The following is a 26780-nucleotide window of genomic DNA, read 5'->3' on the forward strand; positions in this document are numbered from 1 at the left end:
TTCAGACACGGCAAGGACATCAGGGTTGGCAGAGTGTGCTAAAGCAGTGAGTAAAACAAACTTAGGGAGAAGGCTTCTGATGTTGACATGCATGAAACCAAGGCTTTTTCGATCACAGAAGTCAACAAATGAGGGTGCCTGGGGACATGCAGGGCCTGGGTTTACCTCCACATCACCCGTGGAACAGAGGAGGAGTAGTATGAGGGTGCGGCTAAAGGCTATCAAAACAGGTCGCCTAGAGTGTTGGGGACAAAGAATAAAAGGAGCAGAATTCTGGGCATGGTAGAATATATTCAGGGCATAATGCGCAGACAGGGGTATGGTGGGGTGCGGGTACAGCGGAGGTAAGCCCAGGCACTGGGTGATGATAAGAGAGGTTGAATCTCTGGACATGCTGGTTGTAATGGGTGAGGTCACCGCATGTGTGGGAGGTGGGACAAAGGAGGTATCAGATGTATGAAGAGTGGAACTAGGGGCTCCATTGTAAACTAAAACAATGATAACTAACTCAGCCGTGTAGTGGTAGGCCACACAAGCTCACAGAACAGGACTGCCGAGTGCTGAAGCATGTAGAGCGCACAAATGGTCTCTCCTCGGTTGCAACACTCACTACTAAGTTCCAAACTGCCTCTGGAAGCAACGTCAGCACAATAGCTATTCGTCGGGAGCAACATGAAATGGGTTTCTATCGCTGAGCAGCAGCACACAAGCCTAGGATTTCCATGCCCAATGCCAAGTGTTGGCATTCTCAGGAGTAATGAATCACGCTTCTGTCACGCGGAATGACGCTGTTGAGACGAAGCATTTTACAGACATAGACGAAACAGGAACAGCATCAGAAACAAATTCAAAAGACAAAAACAATACAATGCAGCAGCGGGGAACTGACAAATATGGGGGAGGAAAATAACATGTGATAAGTGAGTCCAGGTGAGTCCAATAACGCTGATGCGAGTGACGAGGGCTGGTGTGAGTGATGGATGGCAGGAGCGTGTGGGCTGTAACTTCCGGGTTGGAGCGAGCGGTCGCATCTGCACTCGGTCCGCAGGTAGTATTACATTTCATTACATTTCATTATAGTACAACGGTTTGATTTGTCTAATCTTAGCAATTTCTTCTTAGCTAGCTACATAGCCGTCTTTGTATCATAGATAATTGCGTAATTATCGTATTTCGTCGTCCTAACGCAGTCTACACTGCCCTGCATCTAGCCAGCTAGCTAATGTCCACCGTTAGCTAGTCCACCGTCTACCGATTAGCAACGGTTTGATTTGTCTAATCTTAGCAATTTCTTCTTAGCTAGCTACATAGCCGTCTTTGTATCATAGATAATTGCGTAATTATCGTATTTAAATGTCCTAACGCAGTCTACACTGCCCTGCAGCTAGCCAGCTAGCTAACATCCACCGTTAGCTAGTCCACCGTCTACCGATTAGCAGCACAACTATTACACTCAACTGAACGACTTGATTAGTGTAGTGTTAGCTAGCTACATAGTTGTCTTTGCTGTCTTCGTATCCAAGATAATTGTGTAGTTTAGAGTGTGTAGTTTTAGAGTGATTATCTTAATTTACCGAGGTTAGCTAGCCAGCAATTTGTCGTCCTTAACGTAGGAGACACTGCTAGCTAGCCAACAGCTAGCCAACGTCTACCGAACAGAACTTCCGCACTCAACAATCCGGTCGCATTTCGCTTCGCTCCACAGGTAGTATCACATTTTTCATTTCATTTCATTACAGTACAACGGCTTGATTTGTTTGATCGTAGCTAGCTACATAGCTAGCTACATAGCCGTCTTTGTATCAAAGATAATTGTGTAGTCTTGAGCGATTTCCTAGGTTAGCTAGCCAGCTATTGTCGTTCTTTTAACGCAACGTAACGTAATCAACACTGCTAGCTAGCCAGCTAGCCCCGAATAGCAGCACTGTAGAAACTATTACACTCAACGGAACGACTTGATTAGTGTAGTGTCAACAACGCAGACACTGCCAGCTAGCCTACATAGTCAACAACGCAGCCTCTGCCAGCTAGCCTACTTCAGCAGTACTGTATCATTTTAATCATTTTAGTCAATAAGATTCTTGCTACGTAAGCTTAACTTTCTGAACACTCGAGACGTGTAGTCCACTTGTCATTCCATTCTCCTTTGCATTAGCGTAGCCTCTTGTGTAGCCTGTCAACTATGTGTCTGTCTATCCCTGTTCTCTCCTCTCTGCACAGACCATACAAACGCTCCACACCGCGTGGCCGCGGCCACCCTAATCTGGTGGTCCCAGCGCGCACGACCCACGTGGAGTTCCAGGTCTCCGGTAGCCTCTGGAACTGCCGATCTGCGGCCAACAAGGCAGAGTTCATCTCAGCCTATGCCTCCCTCCAGTCCCTCGACTTCTTGGCACTGACGGAAACATGGATCACCACAGATAACACTGCTACTCCTACTGCTCTCTCTTCGTCTGCCCACGTGTTCTCGCACACCCCGAGAGCTTCTGGTCAGCGGGGTGGTGGCACCGGGATCCTCATCTCTCCCAAGTGGTCATTCTCTCTTTCTCCCCTTACCCATCTGTCTATCGCCTCCTTTGAATTCCATGCTGTCACAGTTACCAGCCCTTTCAAGCTTAACATCCTTATCATTTATTGCCCTCCAGGTTCCCTCGGAGAGTTCATCAATGAGCTTGATGCCTTGATAAGCTCCTTTCCTGAGGACGGCTCACCTCTCACAGTTCTGGGCGACTTTAACCTCCCCACGTCTACCTTTGACTCATTCCTCTCTGCCTCCTTCTTTCCACTCCTCTCCTCTTTTGACCTCAGCCTCTCACCTTCCCCCTACTCACAAGGCAGGAAATACGCTCGACCTCATCTTTACTAGATGCTGTTCTTCCACTAACCTCATTGCAACTCCCCTCCAAGTCTCCGACCACTACCTTGTATCCTTTTCCCTCTCGCTCTCATCCAACACTTCCCACACTGCCCCTACTCGGATGGTATCGCGCCGTCCCAACCTTCGCTCTCTCTCCCCCGCTACTCTCTCCTCTTCCATCCTATCATCTCTTCCCTCTGCTCAAACCTTCTCCAACCTATCTCCTGATTCTGCCTCCTCAACCCTCCTCTCCTCCCTTTCTGCATCCTTTGACTCTCTATGTCCCCTATCCTCGAGGCCGGCTCGGTCCTCCCCTCCCGCTCCGTGGCTCGACGACTCATTGCGAGCTCACAGAACAGGGCTCCGGGCAGCCGAGCGGAAATGGAGGAAAACTCGCCTCCCTGCGGACCTGACATCCTTTCACTCCCTCCTCTCTACATTTTCCTCTTCTCTCTCTGCTGCTAAAGCCACTTTCTACCACTCTAAATTCCAAGCATCTGCCTCTAACCCTAGGAAGCTCTTTGCAACCTTCTCCTCCCTCCTGAATCCTCCTCCCCCTCCCCCTCCTCCCTCTATGCAGATGACTTCGTCAACCATTTTGAAAAGAAGGTCGACGACATCCGATCCTCGTTTGCTAAGTCAAACGACACCGCTGGTTCTGCTCACACTGCCCTACCCTGTGCTCTGACCTCTTTCTCCCTCTCTCTCCAGATGAAATCTCGCGTCTTGTGACGGCCGGCCGCCCAACAACCTGCCCGCTTGACCCTATCCCCTCCTCTCTTCTCCAGACCATTTCCGGAGACCTTCTCCCTTACCTCACCTCGCTCACCTCGCTCATCAACTCATCCCATCCCCATCTCGTCCCTTCCGTCTTCAAGAGAGCGAGAGTTGCACCCCTTCTGAAAAAACCTACACTCGATCCCTCCGATGTCAACAACTACAGACCAGTATCCCTTCTTTCTTTTCTCTCCAAAACTCTTGAACGTGCCGTCCTTGGCCAGCTCTCCCGCTATCTCTCTCAGAATGACCTTCTTGATCCAAATCAGTCAGGTTTCAAGACTAGTCATTCAACTGAGACTGCTCTTCTCTGTATCACGGAGGCGCTCCGCACTGCTAAAGCTAACTCTCTCTCCTCTGCTCTCATCCTTCTAGACCTATCGGCTGCCTTCGATACTGTGAACCATCAGATCCTCCTCTCCACCCTCTCAGAGTTGGGGATCTCCCGGCGCGGCCCACGCTTGGATTGCGTCCTACCTGACAGGTCGCTCCTACCAGGTGGCGTGGCGAGAATCCGTCTCCACACCACGTGCTCTCACCACTGGTGTCCCCAGGGCTCTGTTCTAGGCCCTCTCCTATTCTCGCTATACACCAAGTCACTTGGCTCTGTCATAACCTCACATGGTCTCTCCTATCATTGCTATGCAGACGACACACAATTAATCTTCTCCTTTCCCCCTTCTGATGACCAGGTGGTGAATCGCATCTCTGCATGTCTGGCAGACATATCAGTGTGGATGACGGATCACCACCTCAAGCTGAACCTCGGCAAGACGGAGCTGCTCTTCCTCCCGGGAAGGACTGCCCGTTCCATGATCTCGCCATCACGGTTGACAACTCCATTGTGTCCTCCTCCCAGAGCGCTAAGAAGCTTGGCGTGATCCTGGACAACACCCTGTCGTTCTCAACTAACATCAAGGCGGTGGCCCGTTCCTGTAGGTTCATGCTCTACAACATCCGCAGAGTACGACCCTGCCTCACACAGGAAGCGGCGCAGGTCCTAATCCAGGCACTTGTCATCTCCCGTCTGGATTACTGCAACTCGCTGTTGGCTGGGCTCCCTGCCTGTCCCATTAAACCCTACAACTCATCCAGAACGCCGCAGCCCGTCTGGTGTTCAACCTTCCCAAGTTCTCTCACGTCACCCCGCTCCTCCGCTCTCTCCACTGGCTTCCAGTTGAAGCTCGCATCCGCTACAAGACCATGGTGCTTGCCTACGGAGCTGTGAGGGGAACGGCACCTCAGTACCTCCAGGCTCTGATCAGGCCCTACACCCAAACAAGGGCACTGCGTTCATCCACCTCTGGCCTGCTCGCCTCCCTACCACTGAGGAAGTACAGTTCCCGCTCAGCCCAGTCAAAACTGTTCGCTGCTCTGGCCCCCCAATGGTGGAACAAACTCCCTCACGACGCCAGGACAGCGGAGTCAATCACCACCTTCCGGAGACACCTGAAACCCCACCTCTTTAAGGAATACCTAGGATAGGATAAAGTAATCCCTCTCACCCCCCCCCTTAAAAGATTTAGATGCACTACTGTTCCACTGGATGTCATAAGGTGAATGCACCAATTTGTAAGTCGCTCTGGATAAGAGCGTCTGCTAAATGACTTAAATGTAAATGTAATGTAAATGATGCAGGGTAATCTGGTGCCCTCAAGCGCCAGGGGAAGGGAACAGCGGGAGCAGAAGTGACAGCTTCACCATCTGGCAGTCCGACGGACAAATCTGGGTTTGATAGAGGCCAGGAAAACGCTACCTGCTCCAATGCATATTGCCAACTGTAAAGTTTGGTGGATGAGGAATAATGGTCTGGGGCTGTTTTTCATGGCTCGCGCTAGGCCACTTAGTTCTAAAAAAGGGAAATCTTAATGCCACAGCATACAATGACATTCAAGAGGATTCTGTGCTTCCAACTTTGTGGCAACAGTTTGGAGAAGGCCCTTTCCTGTTTCAGCATGACAATGCCCCTGTGCACAAAGCGAGGTCCATACATAAATGGTTTGTCGAGAATAGTGTTGAAGAACTTGACTGGCCTGCACAGAGCAGTGACCTCAACCCCATCGAACACCTTTGGGATGAATTGGAACGCTGACTGCGAGCCATGCCTAATCGGCCAACATCAGTACTCGACCTCACTAATGCTCTTGTGGCTGAATGGAAGCAAGTCCCCGCAGTCCAACATCTAGTGGAAAGCCTTCCCAGATGCGTGATGGTTGTTATAGCAGCAAAGGGCAGACCAACTTCATATTATTGCCCATAATTTTGTAATGAGATGTTTGACGAGCATTATTATTCCTGAACTGCAGCTCGTTGTTGGAACACATATTATCCTACTTCAATTAACCAGTCCATTTTGAATATGTGATGAAGTGGTCGTCATTTGGCAGTTAATGTAGCTTGTGTATCCCATCATTTAGATATGTTTTTATGGGCATTTATTTCTGTAGGCCTAACGGGAGCTCGTGTGCTCACTCAGCACTCCGTTTGGTGTGTGGAGAGAGTGGTCGGAACCCAATTTGTCACACCCTGATCTGTTTCACCTGTCTTTGTGATTGTCTCCACCCACCTCCAAGTGTCTCCTGTTTTCCCCATTAGTCCCAGGTGTATTTAACCCCGTGTTTCCTGATTCTCTGTGCCAGTTCGTCTTGTTTTGCCAAGTCAACCAGCATTTCTCCTAGCTCCTATTTTTCCCAGTCTCTGTTTTTGCCTAGCCCTCCTGGTTTTGACCCTTGCCTGTCCTGACACCATATCTGCCTGCCTGACCACTGCCTGTCCTGACCTCGAGCCTGCCTATCACCTGGTACTGTTTGGACGTGGACCTGTTCTCTGAACCCCTGCCTGTCCTGACCTCGAGCCTGCCTATCACCTGGTACTGTTTGGACTTGGACCTGTTCTCTGAACCCCTGCCTGTCCTGACCTCGAGCCTGCCTATCACCTGGTACTGTTTGGACTTGGACCTGTTCTCTGAACCCCTGCCTGTCCTGACCTCGAGCCTGCCTATCACCTGGTACTGTTTGGACTTGGACCTGTTCTCTGAACCCCTGCCTGTCCTGACCTCGAGCCTGCCTATCACCTGGTACTGTTTGGACGTGGACCTGTTCTCTGAACCCCTGCCTGTCCTGACCTCGAGCCTGCCTATCACCTGGTACTGTTTGGACTCGGACCTGGTTTATGAACTCTCACCTGTCCCCAACCGGCCTTTTGCCTAACCCTTTTGATGTAAAAAATATTGGCGTTCAACCATCTGCCTCCTGTGTCTGCATTTGGGTCTCGCCTTGTGTCCTAAAGGGAATTTAGGCAGAAGAATGGTGTGATGCTTAGCTTGGTTTATTTTTTTGTACAAACGGAACACTAGAGTCAAAGCAAATTAACGTTGTCTTCAGGACATTTTAATTGCCCGGGCAGCAACACAGCACATCCCACCAAATAGTTTTACACTATAAAAAAAAACATATCTGGTCAAGTTTTGCACAACAAGCTACACTATATCTTTTATTTACCCCATTTTCATGGTATTCAATTGTTTAGTAGCTACTATCTTGTTTCATCACTGCAACTCCCATACAGGCTCAGGAGAGACAAAGGTTGAAAGTCATGCATCCTCTGATACACAACCCAACCAAGCCGCACTGCTTCTTAACACAGCACGCTTCCAACCCAGAAGCACCAATGTGTCAGAGGAAACACCGGGCAACCTTGGTTAGTGCGCACTGCGCCCAGCCCGCCACAGGATATCCCTACCAGATATCCCTACCAGCCAACCCCTCCCTAACCCGGACGACGCTAGGCCCATTGCACGTCGCCCCACAGACCGGTCACGGCCGGTTACAACAGAGCCTGGGTGCGAACCCAGAGTCTCTGGTGGCACAGCTGGCGCTGCAGTACAGCGCCCTTAACCACTGCGCCACCCGGGAGGCTATATCTTGCAAGTGACTGACCAATTCCAATGAAGACAGCCTGGAATTCCTTGTCTTTCAGAGAGTTCAGGCTCATCATATTCATTACCCAGTCCCTTCTCTCTGACAACCTGAAAGTGGGCAAGTTATGGATATTTAGGGTTGAGTTAAATGTGTGTCGGATGTAAGTGAATAATCAGTGACATTCATCACATAAAATACACACAGTGAGGTTCAGAGACAGAGACAATAGGACCATGGTCGGGTAACATTCCTCTGGGGTTCGATAACTACATGGAAAAGACAAATGACACGGCCATGACAGCGGCCTATTTGTTTGTGTTTGTCACTGGTGTAATAGAGTGAAGTTGGGACAACGTCTTCCTTCTCATTTCCCTCACACTCTTTCTCTTAATTAAATTAATTGAGAGGCCATCTTAACGGAATTCATTTCTGGAGATTAATAAAGCCTTGAAGAAAAGGTCAGATGGCAAGAAGCAATAGCTACCTCCCCTCCCTTCATCCCCTCACTCCTGTCTAGCCAACCTCAAGGAATGTTCTCTCTCTCTCTCTCTCTTTTATCTCTTTCTTCTCCCCATGCTTCCCTTTCTTCTCCCTCTCCATCTTTCTTTCTCACCCCTCTCCCTCTCCACCTCCATCTATTTCTCTCTCTTACTTTTTCTCTCTCTCTCTTCCCTTCTTTTCTCTCTCTCTCCATCAAATAAATAAATAATTAGGAATAAATCAAATTAATCACGGTTAGGTGAGCTGGATGACTAGTATTGATTGGCCTTTTTCCTGGCTATGGCATTCAGACAATGACCAGATGGATGCCCCACGCCGGAGGAAGTGTCTTTGTCACTTAGCTTTCCCCACTGTAGCTTCTAATTGTTTTCTCTGCCCTGTACCTGTTTGTTTAGCGCTTTAGGTTGCTTTTGTCATTATTAATGTCACTGACATTTTCCTGGTGATGGGTGCATAGCTCTTGACAGTGAGAGTGTTGTGTGTGAGCATAGTGTGTCTATGGTTTGGGTGTGTGTGTGTGTGTGTGTGTGTGTGTGTGTGTGTGTGTGTGTGTGTGTGTGTGTGTAAGTGGTGAGTGGTGAACCTAAAGAGGACCAGGATCTGAGGGGTGGCCAGTCCACTTCTGGCTGTGCCGGGTGGAGATTATAAGAGTACATGGACATTAAGACCAGATCGTTCTTCAAGATGTTCAAACATTGATAGATGACCAGCAGGGTCAAATAATAATAACTGTGGTTATAGAGGGTGCCACAGGTCAGCACCTCAGGAGTAAATGTCAGTTGGCTTTTCATAGCCAAGCATTCAGAGGTCGAGACAGCAGGTGCGGGAGATAGGGAGCGAGAGAGAGAGAGGGTCGAGAACAACAGGTCTGGGACAAGGTAGTGTGTCCAGTGAACAGGTCAGAGTTTCATAGCCACAGACAAAACAGCAGAAACTTGATCAGCAGCATGACCAGGTGGACTAGGGATGGGGGCAACCAGGAGTCCTCAGGCCAGGTAGATCTGAGGCATGGTCCTAGGGCTCAGGTCCTCTGGGAGTGGAGAGAGAGAGAGAGAGAGAGAGAGATATGGGAGAATTAGATAGAGCATACTTACATACAGGACACCAGATAACACAGGAGAATTTTACATGATCCTAGCCCCCCGGCACATAGACTATTGCAGCATAGATACTGGAGGCTGAGTTGGGGGGGAACTATGTCCCTGTCCGACGATACCCCGAGACAGGGCCAACCAGGCAGGATATAACCTCACCCACTTTGCTAAAGCACAGCCCCCACACCACTAGAGGGATATCAACAGACCACCAATTTACTACTCTGAGTCAAGGCTGAGTATAGCCCATGAAAGATCTTCTCCACCGCACGAGCGTGACAGGAAGATCACATCAGTGACTCAACCCACTCAAGTCGAGTATAGCAAAATAATCCTGGAACGAAGTGACGCACCCCTCCTAGCGACGGCATGGAAGAACACTACTAAGCCATTGACTCAGCCCCCGTAGTACGGTCAGAGGCACAGAATCCCAGTGGAGAGAGGGGAGCTGGCCATGCAGAGACAACAAGGGCGGTTCACCACTACCTGGACCAGACTACACTCAATCATAGAAACTACTGAAGAGATTCATCTTCAGTAAAGATTTATAGATTGAGACCGAATCTGCTTCTCTCAAATGGATAGGCAGACCATTCCACAAAAACTGAGCTCTATAGGAGAAAGCCCTGCCTACAGCTGTTTGTTTAAAAATTCTCAGGACAATAAGGAGGCCTGGGTCTTGTGACCGTAGTGTACGTGAAGGTATGTACGGTAGGACCAAATCGGAGAGAAAGGTAGGAGCAAGTCCATGTAGTGCTTTGTAGGTTAGCAGTAAAACCATGAAATCACAGAGCATTAACAGGAAGCCAGTGTAGAGAGGCTAGCACTGTAGTAAAATGATCCAATTTTGGGGTTCTAGTCAAGATTCTAGCAGCCGTATTTACTGTAGCACTAACTGAAGTTAATTTAACGCTTTATCTGGGTAGCCGGAGAGTAGGGCATTGCAGTAGTCTAATCTAGAAGTGACAAAAGCATGGATTCGTTTTTCTGCATTTGTGGACAAAAATGTTATGAAGATGGAACAAAGCTGCCCTTGAAATATTATTGATATGTTCATTAAGAGTGATTTGGGTCCAGTGTAAAGCCTAAGTCTTTCACAGTTTTATTTGAGACGACTGTACAACCATCAAAATGAATTGTCAGCTCAAATAGCAGAGCTCTTGGATTCTTAAGACCTAGAACTTGCATCTCTGTTAAAACTAGTTTAAAAGTAAAATGTTTCCCGCCATCCACTTCATTATGTCTGAAACACTAGCTTCCAGGATAAGACATTTTGGTACTTCATCATCATGTTTCATCAAAATGTACAGTTATGTGTCGTCCGCAAGTGGAAGTTGACATTGTGTTTCCAAATGACATCACCAGAGGTAGAATATATAGTGAAAGTAATAGTGGTCCTAAAACAGAACCTTGAAGAACACCGAAACTTACGATTGTTTCAGTAGCTGAGTTGAAGTCAAGTAGGTCAAGTCCGGACTGGAAGGTTTAGAGGCCATGACTATGTTTGTGAATGTGTAGAGAGATACAGGATTAAAAAACTTGATTGTCTCAATTGATCCTAGGTCCTGGCAGTTCTGGCCAGACCCAGGACAATTGAGTCTTGGAGAAATACCCAGATTCAAATAGGAGTCTGTAATTTGTATTCTAATGATCATGATGTTTTCTTCAAATAAGTTAATTAATTAATCACGCTGAAGTGAAGGCCATCCTCACTTGGGAAATGCTGCCTTTTAGTTAGCTTTGCGACAGTATCAAAAATATATTTTTTATTGTTTTTATTCTCCTCAATTAGGTTGGAAAAGTAGGGTAATCAAGCAGCTGTGAGGGCTCTTTGATATTACATGGTACTGTCTTTCCAAGCTAGTCAGAAGACTTCCAGTTTGGTGTAGTGCCATTTCTGTTCTAATTTTCTGGAAGCTTGCTTCCAAGCTTACAGATTATTTGTTGTGATTGCAAATGTAACAAGAAGGTAACAAGATGGCGGTCAGATAGTCCAGGAATATGAGGAAAAACATTTAGATCCAGAATTATCTACTCCACGGGACAAAACTAGAAAAACACGTTGGACAAACCCCATTGAGCCGATGATGGCTCCGAAAGCCTTTCAACAAAAATGTGAATATTATCTGCCATGACTATGAGGTCGGATAGGAATTCAGGGAACTCAGTGAGGAACACTGTATACAGCCCAGGAGGCCTGAAACAGTATCTATAAAAAGTGATTTAGAAGGCTGCGTAGATTTCATGACATGAAGCTCAAAAGACGAAAATACAGTATTTTTTTGTGTAAATGAGCCCTGTCTATGTTGATAGATGAGATGACATCCAGCTTGGATGGAGTCCGTCTCAGTTGCTAATATATGCATATTATTATTAGTATTGGATAGAAAACACAAGTTTCCAAAACTGTCAAAATATTGTCTGTGAGTATAACAGAACTGACATTGCAGGCGAAACCCCGAGGAAAATCAAACCAGGAAGTGGCTTCTATTTTGAAAACTCCATGTTCCATAGCCTGCATTTGCTCCATTTAAAGGGATATCAACCATATTCCTTTTCCTATCGCTTCCTCAAGGTGTCAGTCTTTAGACATAGTTTCAGGCTTTTATTTTGAAAAATGAGCGAGAAAGATAACATTGCGTCATTGTATGGCTGGGTGCCAGCAGTGTTTTGTTTGGCGTAACAGAGTTTGGGCAGCCATTGCCTTTCCCTCTCCTACTGAAAAAGATAGTTGCGGTTGATATATTATTGATTATATATTTTAAAAATAACCTGAGGATTGATTATAAAAAAAGTTTGACATGTTTCTGTGGACATTACGGATACTATTTGGAATTTGTCTGCGTTGTCGTGACCGCTCTTTCCTGTGGATTTCTGAACATAATGCGCCAAACAAACGGAGGTATTTTGGATATAAAAATAATCTTTATGGAACAAAAGGAACATTTGTTGTGTAACTGGGAGTCTCGTGAGTGAAAACATCCAAAGATTATCAAAGGTAAACGATTAATTTGATTGCTTTTCTGATTTTCGTGACCAAGCTACTTGATGCTAGGTGTACAAACATAAAAATAGTGCCCCCTAGCTTCAAGAGGTTAACGGATGGCAGACATAAGAAGTTAATCCATGTCTGTAGCCATGAAGTGCTTCGAACGGCTGGTCATGGCTCACACCATTATCCCAGAAACTCTAGACCCACTCAAATTTGTATACCGCCCAAAAGATCCACAGATGATGCAATCTCTATTGCACTCCACACTGTTCTTTCCCACCTGGACAAAAGGAACACCTATGTGAGAATGCTATTCATTGACTACAGCTCAGCGTTCTACACCATAGTGCCCTCAAAGCTCATCAATAAGCTAAGGACCCTGGGACTAAACACCTCCCTGGATCCTGGACTTCTTGACCGGCCGCCCCCAGGTGGTAAGGGAAGGTAACAACACATCTGCCATGCTGATCCTCAACACAGGGGCCCCTCAGGGGTGCGTGGCAACAGTTTGGAGAAGGCCCTTTCCTGTTTCAGCATGACAATGCCCTCGTGCACAAAGCGAGGTCCATACAGAAATGGTTTGTCAAGATCAGTGTGGAAGAACTTGACTTGTCTGCACAGAACCCTGACCTCAATCCAATCGAACACCTTTGGGATGAATTGGAACGCTGACATCACTAATGCTTTTGTGGCATTGGAAGCATGTTCCTACATGTAGTGGAAAGCCTTCCCCAGAAGTGTGGAGGTGGTTATAGCAGCAAATGGGGAACCAACTCCATATTAATGCCCATGATTTTGGAATGAGATGTTCGACGAGCAGGTGTCCACATACTTTTAGTCATGTAATGTATCTACTTCAATTACGTCCTTACCCCTGCACATCGACTCGGTACTGGTACCCTGTGTATATAGCCAAATTATCGTTACTCACTGGAAATTAGTCATACTAATTGAGCCCATCTACCTCAAACCTCCAATATATGCCTGTTAATTGAACACAGTGATGTCATACCCCAGTCTGGCCAGGTAGGAGACACAGTTGACGGTCACCGGGCCACAGCCAATCATAGCGATCTTGACATGAAAGCTGTCCGACATCTGATCTGGAGGTCAGGATTACGAACCTCGGGAATTACCATCTTGATGTAAATCTGGAATGAAAAACAACAGAATGTCTAAATGTTAAAGCAAAAATGGTGAAGGAGAAAAATATATTTTTTTTGTACAGTATCCTTTTCAGGGCAGGGAGAAGTTAATATGGACTTGACATTTATGGTTGTCTCATTGGACAAAGGTCAAAGCCCTGTGTGGGCTGGGGTTTTAATGTGAGGGGCATTCCAAAAGAGGAATAGCACATTATTATGTGACATTTGACAAGAGAGGAATTGACCAGCTGAAATTTAACAAAATTATTACAGTCAATCTTTAAACCCACGGGTACTTATTGAGATGGAGGACTGATGCTTTTGGTGGTGGGTCTGTGTTGAGCCATGCTACCACACCTGCAGTTATTGCAGTTATGATAGTTTACAGTATCATAATTGTATTTACAAGGGAACCTCTGATACAATATGGTAATTGTTTTTATGTGGATGCTATGATAATGGAACCTTAATTAATTATGCACAGCTACAGAATGTGAGCTGAATAGCCTGGATATCGGACAAGTAAGGTCGGCTAAATTAAATACACTACATGACCAAAAGTATGTGGACACCCGCTCGTCGAACATCTAATTCCAAAATCATGGATATTAATATGGAGTTGGTCCTCCCTTTGCTGCTATAACAGCATCCACTCTTCTGTGAAGGCTTTCCACTAGATGTTGGAACATTGTTGAGGGGACTTGCTTCCATTCAGTCACAAGAGCATTAGTGAGGTCGGGCACTGATGTTGGGCGAAATAGTCCTGGCTTGCAGTTGGCGTTCTAATTCATCCCAAAAGGTGTTCGATGTGGTTGAGGTCAGGGCTCTGTTGTTGCTCCTAGACGTTTCCACTTCACAATAACAGCACTTACAATTGACCGGGGCAGCTCTAGCAGGGCAGAAATTTGACGAACTAACTTGTTGGAAAGGTGGTATCCTATGACAGTTCTACGTTGAAAGTCACTGAGCTCTTCAGTAAGGCCATTCTACCGCCAATGTTTGTTTACGGAGATTGTTTGTCTATGGCTTTGTGCTTGATTTTATACACCTGTCAGCAACGGATGTGGATGAAATGTCTGAATTCACAAATTTGAAGGGTTGTCCAAATACTTTTGTATATATAGTGTATTTTCAGAATGTTGGGTATTAATTTGACTCTTTCTCCTGTACCTACTGTATAGGGATCCCTGTGTACTGTCGGCATCCCACTCTCTCTCTCACTGTTTACCTGGGCAGGCTGGGATGTCCTGTGACAACTAATGGGATTTGGTGCTCACAGAAGCCCCTTGTTTCCAACTAACTTCAATCGAGGCAATGCCCTTTTCTCCTGTATTGGAGGACTAACCTGAGGAGCGAGTGTGTGTATTTATGTGTGTGCCTGTATTATGTGTGTCTGTTTATGATTGTGTGTGTTAGAGAAAGAGAGAGAGTGAGAGTGTGTTTGTGTGTAGGTCTGTGTGTACGTGCGTGCACGTGCTCGCGCGTGTGTGTGATTATATGGGTGCATGTGCGTGTGTTTGTGGAGGCAGGATTGTGATGGCCCTCTCAGAAGGGGTTATCTAATCATGAGTTTGATAAACATCTGTGACCTTTAGCATTTAGGAAGAGAGGAGCTGTCACTCTAATGGAGACACGCGCTTTACAACCCAGAGAAGGAAGGAGTGGGACTGGGGAGAGGAGGAAGGGGGACAGGGAAGAGAGGGAGGACAGGGAAGAGAGAAAGGAAGCAGATGGGGGAGAGAGTGACTGAGTGTTTTTTCCCCCAACTAAAACAATACAGGACAGGGAGCAGTATTGGATTTCAGCCTACATAGTTCTGGGCTAGAACAAAAATGTGCAAATGTGTTCTCTTTCTATTTTTTTTTTGCAGTTCAATACTGAGGTCAAAAGTATGCATCTCTCTTGCCAAAATGCAATACATTACCTCAACAGCAAACTGCTGCAGGCCCCCAATGTTGATGGGTCCTTCCTCGGAGGCAAAGAGGTTGCAGCCCCCCACACAGAGCTCCTACCATCCCACACAGCCCATCAGCCTCACGAAGTTGTCCGATAGGATGGCCTTGGCCGCCCCATAGTAGTTTGACGCATACAAACACAGACACATATTGATATTGACGCAACATAGTGAGCTGAAGAAAGGGTCAAGGTTCAATTGTTCAACTTATGTAGTATAATAAGTAGTTCAGAATGAATGTTCAAATCAGCATTGTCTTTGAGTTTGACGGTATACAATGGCTATATATATATATTTGTAGGTGTTTTGACACAGACTGTAAATCAGAGACAGTCACGTGGGAGAGAAACAGTGGGAACGGTTGGGAGTCGCATATGTGACTATGCTGGGGAATGTTACCACTGCACAACGGCTCTGCACGCAGGTATACAATGTCAATGTATACCTATTACTGTATGTACATTATCACCAAGACCCAGTGAGAAATAGGTTTCTTGCCTTGTTTGAGATGCTGGGGATGAAGGCCTTGATGTCCAGGTTGGTGAGGCAGCTCTTCTAGCATGAAGCTTCAGCACATTTCAGACACCTGTGGGGATGAATACATGATTACATTCACAATATACCAATCGACTGATATTGATTCATTTCTCTGTTATGATATGCCACAAGTATAAGGAACAGGCATCCATTTTTACATCAAAAGTTAAGGCACATATGATACCACCCACCTCCCTGTATCACTACAATGGCTGTAAAGAGTTACCAATCCATCCGGCAGTCCTGATTGGACGAAAGAGGCATGGCGTGTCACTGTCTATGCTAACTTAATGATTTGTCCCTTTGTCTCCGTGGAGACAGCGGGGTCGGAAAACAAACGGCTGACTGATGATCGGTACGTCCTCGCCACCATGTATCTCTGCACCAACCGAGAGAGAGGGAAGACTAATACTTGTTATAAATAGTGATGACTCCATAATGGCGGCGGAGACGCCATATTGGTAGACAACAACATGCTGCCACTAAATTATACATGGGCTAATTTGGCAGGGCCTGATTAAATATTCATGAAGTAACAAAATGGATGCAGTGCTGCGAGACCTGTCTACAAATGTCAAGACCTCAGAGAGATTGAAAGAGAGAGAAAGAAAGCAGGGGGCGGGATTTAGCATCCTCTGTGAAGCTTGTTTTATGTTTTCCTTGTTGAACTAGTCAACGTAAACAGACTTAACAAATGGACAGATGTTGGTGAGATAAATGAGGTGTTTTTTGTTGGTTTAATTAATTGACGTTTATCTTTTTCCTCATATTTTCTTTTTCCTCATCAAATGAAGATGCATCACTTTCAAAGTTAACACGAGAAAACTGACAGATGAGAGATCCTCTCTATCCCTCTATTTCTCTTTACCTTTCCCTCTCTCACCCCCTCTTTCACCCTCTCTCTTTCACCCTCTCTCCCTCTCTCTTTCACCCTCTCTCCCTCTCTCTTTCACCCTCTCTCAGTCTCTCTCTTTCACCCTCTCTCAGCCTCTCTTTCACCCTCTCTCAGCCTCTCTTTCACCCTCTCTCAGCCTCTCTCTTTCACCCTCTCTCAGCCTCTCTCTTTCACCCTCTCTCTCTCTCCCTCTCTCTTTCACCCTCTCTCTCCCTCTCTCTTTCACCCTCTCTCTTTCACCCTCTCTCAGCCTCTCTCTTTCACCCTCTCTCTCTCTCCCTCGCTCTCCCTCTCTCTTTCACCCTCTCTCAGCCTCTCTCTTTCACCCTCTCTCCCCCTCTCTCTTTCACCCTCTCTCCCCCTCTCTTTCACCCTCTCTCCCCTCTCTCTTTCACCCTCTCTCTCCCTCTCTCTTTCACCCTCTCTCCCCCTCTCTCTTTCACCCTCTCTCAGCCTCTCTCTTTCACCCTCTCTCTCCCTCTCTCTTTCACCCTCTCTCTCCCTCTCTCATTCTATCACTTACACTTTTCTGACCAGCAGCCTGTAAGCTCTCCAAGTGTCAAGTGAAAATAACGCACAGGGAATCCTATTTGATCATGATTGGTAAATGTCCCGCGGCAGTGTGTGCCAGGATCTAGAGTACCACTAACAAAGGGTCTCTTCCTGAACAGCTCTGAGCTCACCTGTGTTTTTTCAGGCCTGGCGGCCATGATAAAAGGCCCAAGCACAGACTTCCAAATGCATCCTTAATCACATTAAAAAGGAGATTGAAAATGTGTACCCACAAAATATGTACTTTGATGTCTTGTCTAGAATCAGACTTTTGTAGTGAACCTGTTATGAGTGCTCAATTAGCATGTAGAAGTGGGACTGGAATTCACAATGATGACTTTGTGATCACAGCTTGGTTCAATGTCTGTACATTTACACAGACTTTTCAACTCCCTCAACGTAAACTCCTTATGTTGAACGTCAAATGAAATCATCCCAGCTCAGACAAACACCAAGTTGTTCCCTTTCTGAACTAGAATTGGTTAGTCTCATTGGGATATGAACAACACACGACTATCACCAACACAAACAGCCCTGAGCAGAAACATAAACAAATGCTATCCCAAACTAGCCAGGGAGAAAACCAAGACTAAGACAGCGTCATAAAAACGACAGAAAAGTGTCCACGCACTAAATCTCAGCACACCACGGTAATATCACTCATCTCAGCACACCACGGTAATATCACTCATCTCAGCACACCACGGTAATATCACTCATCTCAACACACCACGGTAATATCACTCATCTCAACACACCACGGTAATATCACTCATCTCAGCACACCACGGTAATATCACTCATCTCAGCACACCACGGTAATATCACTCATCTCAACACACCACGGTAATATCACTCATCTTAGCACACCACGGTAATATCACTCATCTTAGCACACCACGGTAATATCACTCGACTACAGCCTCCATCACAGAGTGGTAGTAATATCTAAACACCACGGTAATATCACTCATCTCAGCACACCACGGTAAGCCCCCGAGCTACACACACACACACACACACACTACAGGTAAACCCCCTAGCTTCCCCCTGTGTCTGTCTCAGGACGTCTGATTGATGTCTTCTAACCGTCGCCTCCAGTCTTCTGCATTATTAACCAAACAACCAGGGAATCTCCTCAAACATCACCACTCCAGGGTACCAGACTTTATCTAACCAATCAGAGACACAACAGCCTCCAGTCAGAGTCAAGCGTTGTCCTGGATCTGGGTGACACCGCATATTCACCTGATATCCTACAGGATATTCACTTGTGATATTTATCTAATCTTCTAGAAGTTGTCAATAACTGAGGGACACTACCAGAGGACATTGGTCTAAAAATAATCCTAAATTACACACTGAACAAAAACATATCCGTAACATGCAACAATTTCAAAGATTACGATGAGTTATAGTTCATATAAGGAATTCAGTCAATTGAAATAAATGCATTAGGCCCTAATCTATGGATTTCACATGACTGGGAATACAGATATGCACCTGTTGGTCACAGATACCTAAAAAAAGAAAGAAAAGGTAGATGCATGGATCAGAAAATCAGTCAGTATGTGGTTTGACCACCATTTGCCTCATGCAGGGGGGCACATCTCCTTCGCTTACAGTTGATCAGGCTGTTGATTGTGGCCTGTGGAACGTTGTCCCTCTCCTCTTCAATGGCTGTGTGAAGTTGCTGGATATTGGAGGGAACTGGAACAAGCTGTCATACACCTCGATCCAGAGCATCCCAAATGTGCTCGATGGGTGACATGTCTGGTGACCATGCAGGCCTTGGAAGAACTGGGACATTTTCAGCTTCCAGGAATTGTGTACAGATCCTTGCGACATGGGGCCATGTGTTATCATGCTGAAACACGGTGGATGAATGGCACGACAATGGGCCTCAGGATCTCATCATGGTATTTCTGTGCATTCAAATTGCCAATCAATAAAACGCAATTGTGTGCAATGTCCGTAGATTATGACTGCCCATACCATAACCCCACCACCACTATGGGTCACTCTGTTCACAACGTTCATATAGACAAACCGCTCGCCCACACAGCGCCATACACAGTGTCTGCTATCTGCCAGGTACAGTTGAAACCGGGATTCATCCGTGAAGAGTACACTTCTCCAGCGTGCCAGTGGCATTCGAAGTTGAGCACTTGCCCACTGTCGGTTATGATGCTGAACTGCAGTCAGGTAAAGACCTTGGTGAGGATGACTAGCACGCAGATGAACTTCCCTGAGACGGTTTCTGACAGTTTGTGCAGAAATGATTTGGTTGTGGAAATCCACAGTTTCATCAGCTGTCCGGGTGGCTGGTCTCATACAATCCCGCAGGTGAAGAAGCCAGATGTAGAGGTCCTGGGCTGGCATAGCTACACATGTTCTACGGTTCTGAGGCTGGTTGGATGTACTGCTAAATTCTCTAAAACGACATTGGCTCATGGTAGAGAAATTAACATTCAGTTATCTGGCAACAGTTATGATGGACATCCTGCAGTCAGCATGACAATTGCATACTACCTCAAAACTTGAGACATCTGTGGCATTGTGTTGCGTGACAAAGCTGCACATTTTAGAGTGGCCTTTTATTGTCCCCAGCACAAGGTGCACCTGTGTAATGATCATGCCGTTAAATCAGCTTCTTAATATGCCACACCTGTCACGTGGATGGATTATCTTGGCAAAGGAGAAATGCTCACTAACAGACACCTACTGTAACTTTACAACTTCCAGCGCTATCACCACATATTACCCTCTACCTACCCTATGCATCTAAAATAAAACGCTTCTCTTTCCTCTTTCCTGTGAACACAACAATCAAACCATTCTAGACGTGTCTTCTCCTTGTTCTCTTTAATTCTGCAACCTGTTCTATTATTTATGGTGACTTTGTTTTCAGGTCTTAAATGTGTGCTAAATTAGCCACAGAGGGAGGTCAACTGGCTCCTGGCCACACCATTACACCATTACACATTCATCTCAGGCTCCCGCATTAGACTCAAACACCTTGTTAGCTTCCCATTGTGGCTCCATCTCCATCTGTCAGTTTAAGAGAGAGATCAGTTTTCTCAATCCACAGCATTCGGCTACAGTATGTCGCTCTTCGCACCTGCGTTGGAAAGTTGCAGAGCCACAGCGCTGTTTGTCAGACCAGGAGACATCCTGGAAATCGACGGTTTGGCCTAAAAACTAATATGACCGCTCTATAGAGAGGGGAGACTTTCACGAACACAACTTCTATTTGTGAGAGGTATTGACATGTTGAATGCACTGAGTCCCCAAGTCCAGAACAGACTATGGGAGGTGCACAGTACTACATAGAGCCATGACTACATGGAACTCTATTCCACATAAAGTAACTTATGCAATCAGTACAATTTGATTAAAAAAACAGAGAAAAATACACATTATGGACCAGCGGGGACTGTGAAGCAACACAAACATAGGCACTGACACATGCATACAAACACACAATAACATACGCACTATACACAGACATACACATTGTATCGTGGATATGTGGTAGGAGAGTAGGGGCCTGAGGGTACACACTTAATATGTTGTGAAATCTGTTGCTCTTCCTAGAGCTGGCATCCCAGCTCTAGGAAGGGGAGAAGGGCCTTGGTCAGGGAGGTGACCAAAACATTGTAATATTTAAAGAAATGTAGAACTGCCTTAATTTTGCTGGACCTGAGGAAGAGCAGCTAATGGGGATCCATAATAAATGCAATAAAAACACGATGGTGTTCTCCTTTTTGCTCTCATCTGGACTCATCTAAGGGTAACCCAAACAAATAAATGGAAGTACGGAGGTAGTTTTGTGCCAACAAAAACAAGGGCTTAAATATGTGTAAAAAAATATAATAAAATATATATACAGTACATTCAAGAAAGTATTCAGACCCCTTGACTTTTTCCAAATTGTATTATATTACAGCCCTATTCTAAAATGGATTAAATACAAATTGTACTTCATCAGTCAACACACAATAACCCATTATCACAAAGCAAAAACAGGTTTTTATAAATTTGTGCAAAGTTATTAAAAAAACTACACAGAAATAGATTATTTATGTAAGTATTCAGACCCTTTGCTATGAGACTCGAAAATGAGATCAGGTGCATCTTGTTTCCATTGATCATCCTTCAGATGTTTCTACAACTTGATTGGAGTCCGCCTGTGGTAAATTCAATTGATTGGACATGATTTGGAAAGGCACACAACTCTCTATATAAGGTCCCACAGTTGACAGTCATGTCAGAGCAAAAACCAAGCCATGAGGTCGAAGGAATTGTCTGTAGATCACCGAGACAGGAATGTGTGGAGGCACAGATCTGGAAAAGGGTACCAACAAATTTCTGCAGCATTGAAGGCCCCCAAGAACACAGTGGCCTCCAAGACTCTTCCTAGAGCTGGCCTCCTGGCCAAACTGAGCAATCAGGGGTGAAGGGCCTTGGTCAGGGAGGTGACCAAGAACTCGATGGTCACCCTGATAGAGCTTCAGAGTTCCTCTGTGGAGTTGGAGAGAACCTTCGAGAAGGACAACCCTCTCTGCATCACTCCACCAATCAGGCGTTTATGTTGGAGTGGCCAGACGGAAGCCACTCCTCAGTAAAAGGCACATGACAGGTCGCTTGGAGTTTGCGAAAAAAAACAAACACCTAAAGACTCTCAGACCATGAGAAACAAGATTCTCTGGTTTGATGAAACCAAGATTGAACTCTGGCCTGAATTCCAAGAATCACGTCTGGAGAAAACCTGGCACCATCCCTACGGTGAAGCATGGTGGTGGCAGTATCATGCTGTGGGGATGTTTTTCAGCAGCAGGGACTGGGATACTAGTCAGGATCGAGGGAAAGATGAACGGAGCAAAGTACAGAGAGATCATTGACAAAAACCTGCTCTAGAGCGCTCAGGACCACCGACTTGGGCGAAGGTTCACCTTCCAACAGGACAACGACCCTAAGCACACAGCCAAGACAACGCGGGAGTTGCTTTGGGACAAGTCTCAAAATGTCCTTGAGTGGCCCAGCCAGAGCCCGGACTTGAACCATATCGAACATCTCTGGATAGACCTGAAAATAGCTGTGCAGTGACACTCTCCATCCAATCTGACAGAGCTCGAGAGGATCTGCAGAGATTAATGGGATTTTTGAAAATCAATTTCAGAATAAGACTAAGGTAACAAAATGTGGAAAAAGTGAAGGGATCTGAGTACTTTCCGAATGCACTTTATATACAGTACTAGTCAAAAATTTGGACACACCTACTCATTCAAGGGTTTTTCTTTATTTTGACTATTTTTTACATTGTAGAATAATAGTGAAGACATCAAACTATGAAATAACACATATGGAATCATGTAGTAAACAATAAAGTGTTAAACAAATCTCCAACTGCTCTTAAACACAGTAAAACTAAATGCATGCTCTTCAACCAATCGCTGCCCACACCTGCCCGCCCGCCCAGCATCACTACTCTGGACGGTTTTGACTTAGAATATGTGGACAACTACAATACCTAAGTGTCTGGTTAGACTGTAAACTCTCCTTCCAGACTCACATTAAGCATCTCCAATCCAAAATTAAATCTAGAATCAGCTTCCTATTTCGCAACAAAGGATCCTTCACTCATGCTGCCAAATATACCCTCGTAAAACGGACTATCCTACCGATCCTTGACTTCGGCGATGTCATTTACAAAATAGCCTCCAACACTCTACTCAGCAAATTGGATGCAGTCCATCACAGTGCCATCCGTTTTGTCACCAAAGCCCCATATACTACCCACCATTGCGACCTGTATGCTCTCGTTGGATGGCCCTCGCTTCATATTTGTCGCCAAACCCACTGGCTCCAGGTCATCTATAAGTCTTTGCTAGGTAAAGCCCCGCCTTATCTCAGCTCACTGGTCACCATAGCAGCACCCACCCGTAGCACGCTCTCCAGCAGGTATATTTCACTGGTCACCCCCCAAAGCCAATTCCTCCTTCGGCCGCCTTTCCTTCCAGTTCTCTGCTGCCAATGACTGGAACGAACTGCAAAAATCACTGAAGCTGGAGATCCATATCTCCCTCACTAGCTTTAAGCACCAGCTGTCAGAGCAGCTCATAGATTACTGCACCTGTACATAGCCCACCAGTAGTAAGCCCATCCAACTACCTCATCCCCATACTGTTATCTATTTTATTTATTTTGCTCCTTTGCACCCCAGTATCTCTATTTGTACACTCATCTTCTGCACATCTATCACTCCAGTGTTTATTTGCTATATTGTAATTATTTTGCCACTATGGCCGATTTATTGCCTTACCTCTCTTATCCTACCTCATTTGCACGCACTGTATATAGACTTTTTCTATTGTATTATTGACTGTATGTTTGTTTATTCCATATTCAACTCTGTGTTGTTGTTTGTGTTGCACTGCTTTGGTTTATCTTGGCCAGGTCGCAGTTGTAAATGAGAACTTGTTCTCAACTAGCCTACCTGGTTAAATAAAGGTGAAAACAAATATTTAAAATATAATCATATTTGGGATTCTTCAAAGTAGCCACCCTTTGCCTTGAAAACAGCTTTGCACACTCTTGGCATTCTCTCAACCAGCGTCATGAGGTAGTCACCTGTAAGGCATTTCAATTAACAGGTGTGATTTGTTAAGGTAATTTGTGGAATTTCTTTCCTTCTTAATGCGTTTGAGCCAATCAGTTGTGTTGTGACAAGGTAGGATTGGCATACAGAGGTTAGCTAGTCCTATTGGGTAAAGACCAAGTCCATATTATGGCAAGAACAGCTCAAATAAGCAAAGAAAAATGACAGTCCATCATTACTTAGAGACATGCAGGTTAGTCAAGAACTTGTAAAGTTTCTTCAAGTGCTGATGCAAAAACCATCAACCTCTATGATGAAACTGGCTCTCATGAGGATGGCCACAGGAAAGGAAGACCCAGAGTTACCTCTGCTGCCGAGGAGAAGTTAATTAGAGTTACCAACCTCAGAAATTGGCAGTTAACTGCACTTCAGATTGCAGACCAAATAAATGATTCACAGAGTTCAAGTAACAGACACATCTCAACATCAACTGTTCAGAGGAGACTGTGTGAATCAGGCCTTCATGGTTGAATACCTGCAACGACACCACTACTAAAGGACACCAAAACTAAGAAGAGACTTGCTTGGGCCAAAAAACACGAGCAATGGATACTAGACCGGTGGAAATCTGTCCTTTGTTCTGATGAGTCAAAATGTGACATTTTTGGTTCCAACTGCTGTGTCTTTGTGAGACGCAAGTGAAGGAAAATGAATTATCTCTGCATGTGTGGTTCCCACTGTGAAGCATGGAGGAGGAGCTGTGATGGTGTTGGGGGTACTTTGCTGGTGACACTGTCAGTGATTTATTTAGAATTCACGCACACTTAACCAGCATGGCTACCATAGCATTCTGCAGCGATACGCCATCCAATCTGGTTTGAGCTTAGTGGGTCTATCATTGTTTTCAACAGGACAATGACCCAAAACACACCTCCAGGCTGTGTAAGGGCTATTTAACCAAGAAGGAGAGTGATGTAGTGCTGTATCAGATGACCTGGCCTACACAATCACCCGACCTCAACCCTATTGAGATGGTTTGGGATGAATCGGACTGCATAGTGAAGGAAGAGCAAACAACAAGTGCTCAGCATATATGGGAACTCCTTCAAGACTGTTGGAAAAGCATCCCAGGTGACTACCTCATGGAGCTGGTTCAGAGAATACCAAGAGTGTGTAAAGTTGTCATCAAGGCAAAGGGTGGCTAATTTGAAGAATCTCAAGTATAAAATGCTTTCATCAAAATGCCCACTCAAGACAAATCTTCAAACTGTCAGTCAGCTTAACAAGGTATTTACAAGCAACACAGAAATGTAATCATCCACATGTATTGATTACATCTTTACTAATGCTGCAGATATCTGCTCTAAAACAGTATCCAAATACATTGGATGTAGTGATCATAATGTAATAGCCATATCTAGGAAAACCAAAGTTCCTAAGGCTATGCCTAATATAGTGTATAAGACGTCATACATTAAGTTTCATAGTGATTCCTTTGTTTAAGATGTAAATAATATTTTCTGGTCTGTGGTGTTTAATGCGGAGCAACCAGACACTGCAAGCAATAAGACAATGAATATAAAAACTGTTAAATCCCCATGGATTGATGAGGAATTAAAAAATGTTATGGGTGAGAGGGATGAGGCAAATTGAATTGCAAATAAGTCTGGCTACTTGGCCGATTGGCAAACATACTGTAAATTGAGAAATCATGTAACTAAATTGAACAAAAAGAAGAAGAAACTAATATGAAATGATATGAAGAATGATAGTTAAACGCTTTGGACCAGCCTTTACTGATTCCAACAGCCGACCAATCAGCCTGTTACTAACCCTTAGTAAACCTTTGAGAAAAAAATGTGTTGACTAAATAGAAGGCTATTTCACAGTAAACAAATGAACAGCAGATTTTATGCTTATAGAGAAGGGAATTCAACATACAGTGTTTAAGGCACAAATGACTGGCTAAGAAAAGATAATGAAACGTTTGTGGGAGCTGTTTCGTTAGACTTCAGTGCAGCTTTTGACATTATTGTCATAATCTGCTGCTGGAAAAAACCTGTGTGTGATGGCTTTCATCCCCTACTAACATTAATCATATGCATGTCAAGCTCTCTTGGCTCAAAGTAGAGTAGCGATTCACTTCATCACTACTTGTATTTGTGAGAAGTACTGACATGTTGAATGCACCTAGCTGTCTGTTTAAACTATTAGCACACAGGTCAGACACCCATGCATACCTCACAAGACATGCCATCAGAGGTCTCTTCACAGTCCCCAAGTCCAGAACACTATGGGACTATGGGAGGCGCACAGTACCACATAAAGCCATAACTGTATGGAACTCTATTCCACATGAAGTAACTCCTGCAATTGATCAAATCTGATTTTAAAAAACGGATAAAAATAAATATTTGACTCTTGTTCATGTAGTGTATATATACTGAACAAAAATATAAAGGCAACATGAGATGGCAAAGGGGGTAATGTGGGCCTTGTTCAATAATTAGGTTGAGGTTCAGCTGTGTGAATCCTTTTGGCATAGCTTCAATGCCTAAGTAAGCCTAGACAAAAATGTACAGGTATGTGTCCAAATGATATATATACTCCCACACACATAAACAGGTACACACACACACACACACACACACACACACACACACACGCACACACACACACACACACGCACAAACACACCATATTATCAAGGGATGGAGAGAGATTATGGCATGCTTAAGGGATGTCGTTGTAGCTGTCAGAGCTGTCAGTGCAGTAGACTGGAAGTCCTTAGAGGAACACTGGAGAATGTCTACCAGCTGCACACAACGCCCACTGAGTCTGGCCCTGTCATAGGAGACACACACACACACCGTCTATTCTAATACTAGGACCAACCCCACACCTGCAACCCACAAGGGAGATCTGGGGTAGCAGGTGGGGGAATCTGGTGTGTGT

At 45.2% G+C, this 26780-nt stretch overlaps 1 pseudogene; it reads right to left on the reverse strand.

Moving 5' to 3' along the window:
* The window catches only part of LOC115101585 (dihydropyrimidine dehydrogenase [NADP(+)]-like), a 125189-nt pseudogene that overhangs the window by 81165 nt on the left and 17244 nt on the right, over window positions 1-26780 (reverse strand).

Source organism: Oncorhynchus nerka, linkage group LG20 (genome assembly GCF_034236695.1).
Source record: "Oncorhynchus nerka isolate Pitt River linkage group LG20, Oner_Uvic_2.0, whole genome shotgun sequence".
In the NCBI taxonomy this organism is placed as follows: Eukaryota; Metazoa; Chordata; class Actinopteri; order Salmoniformes; family Salmonidae; genus Oncorhynchus; species Oncorhynchus nerka.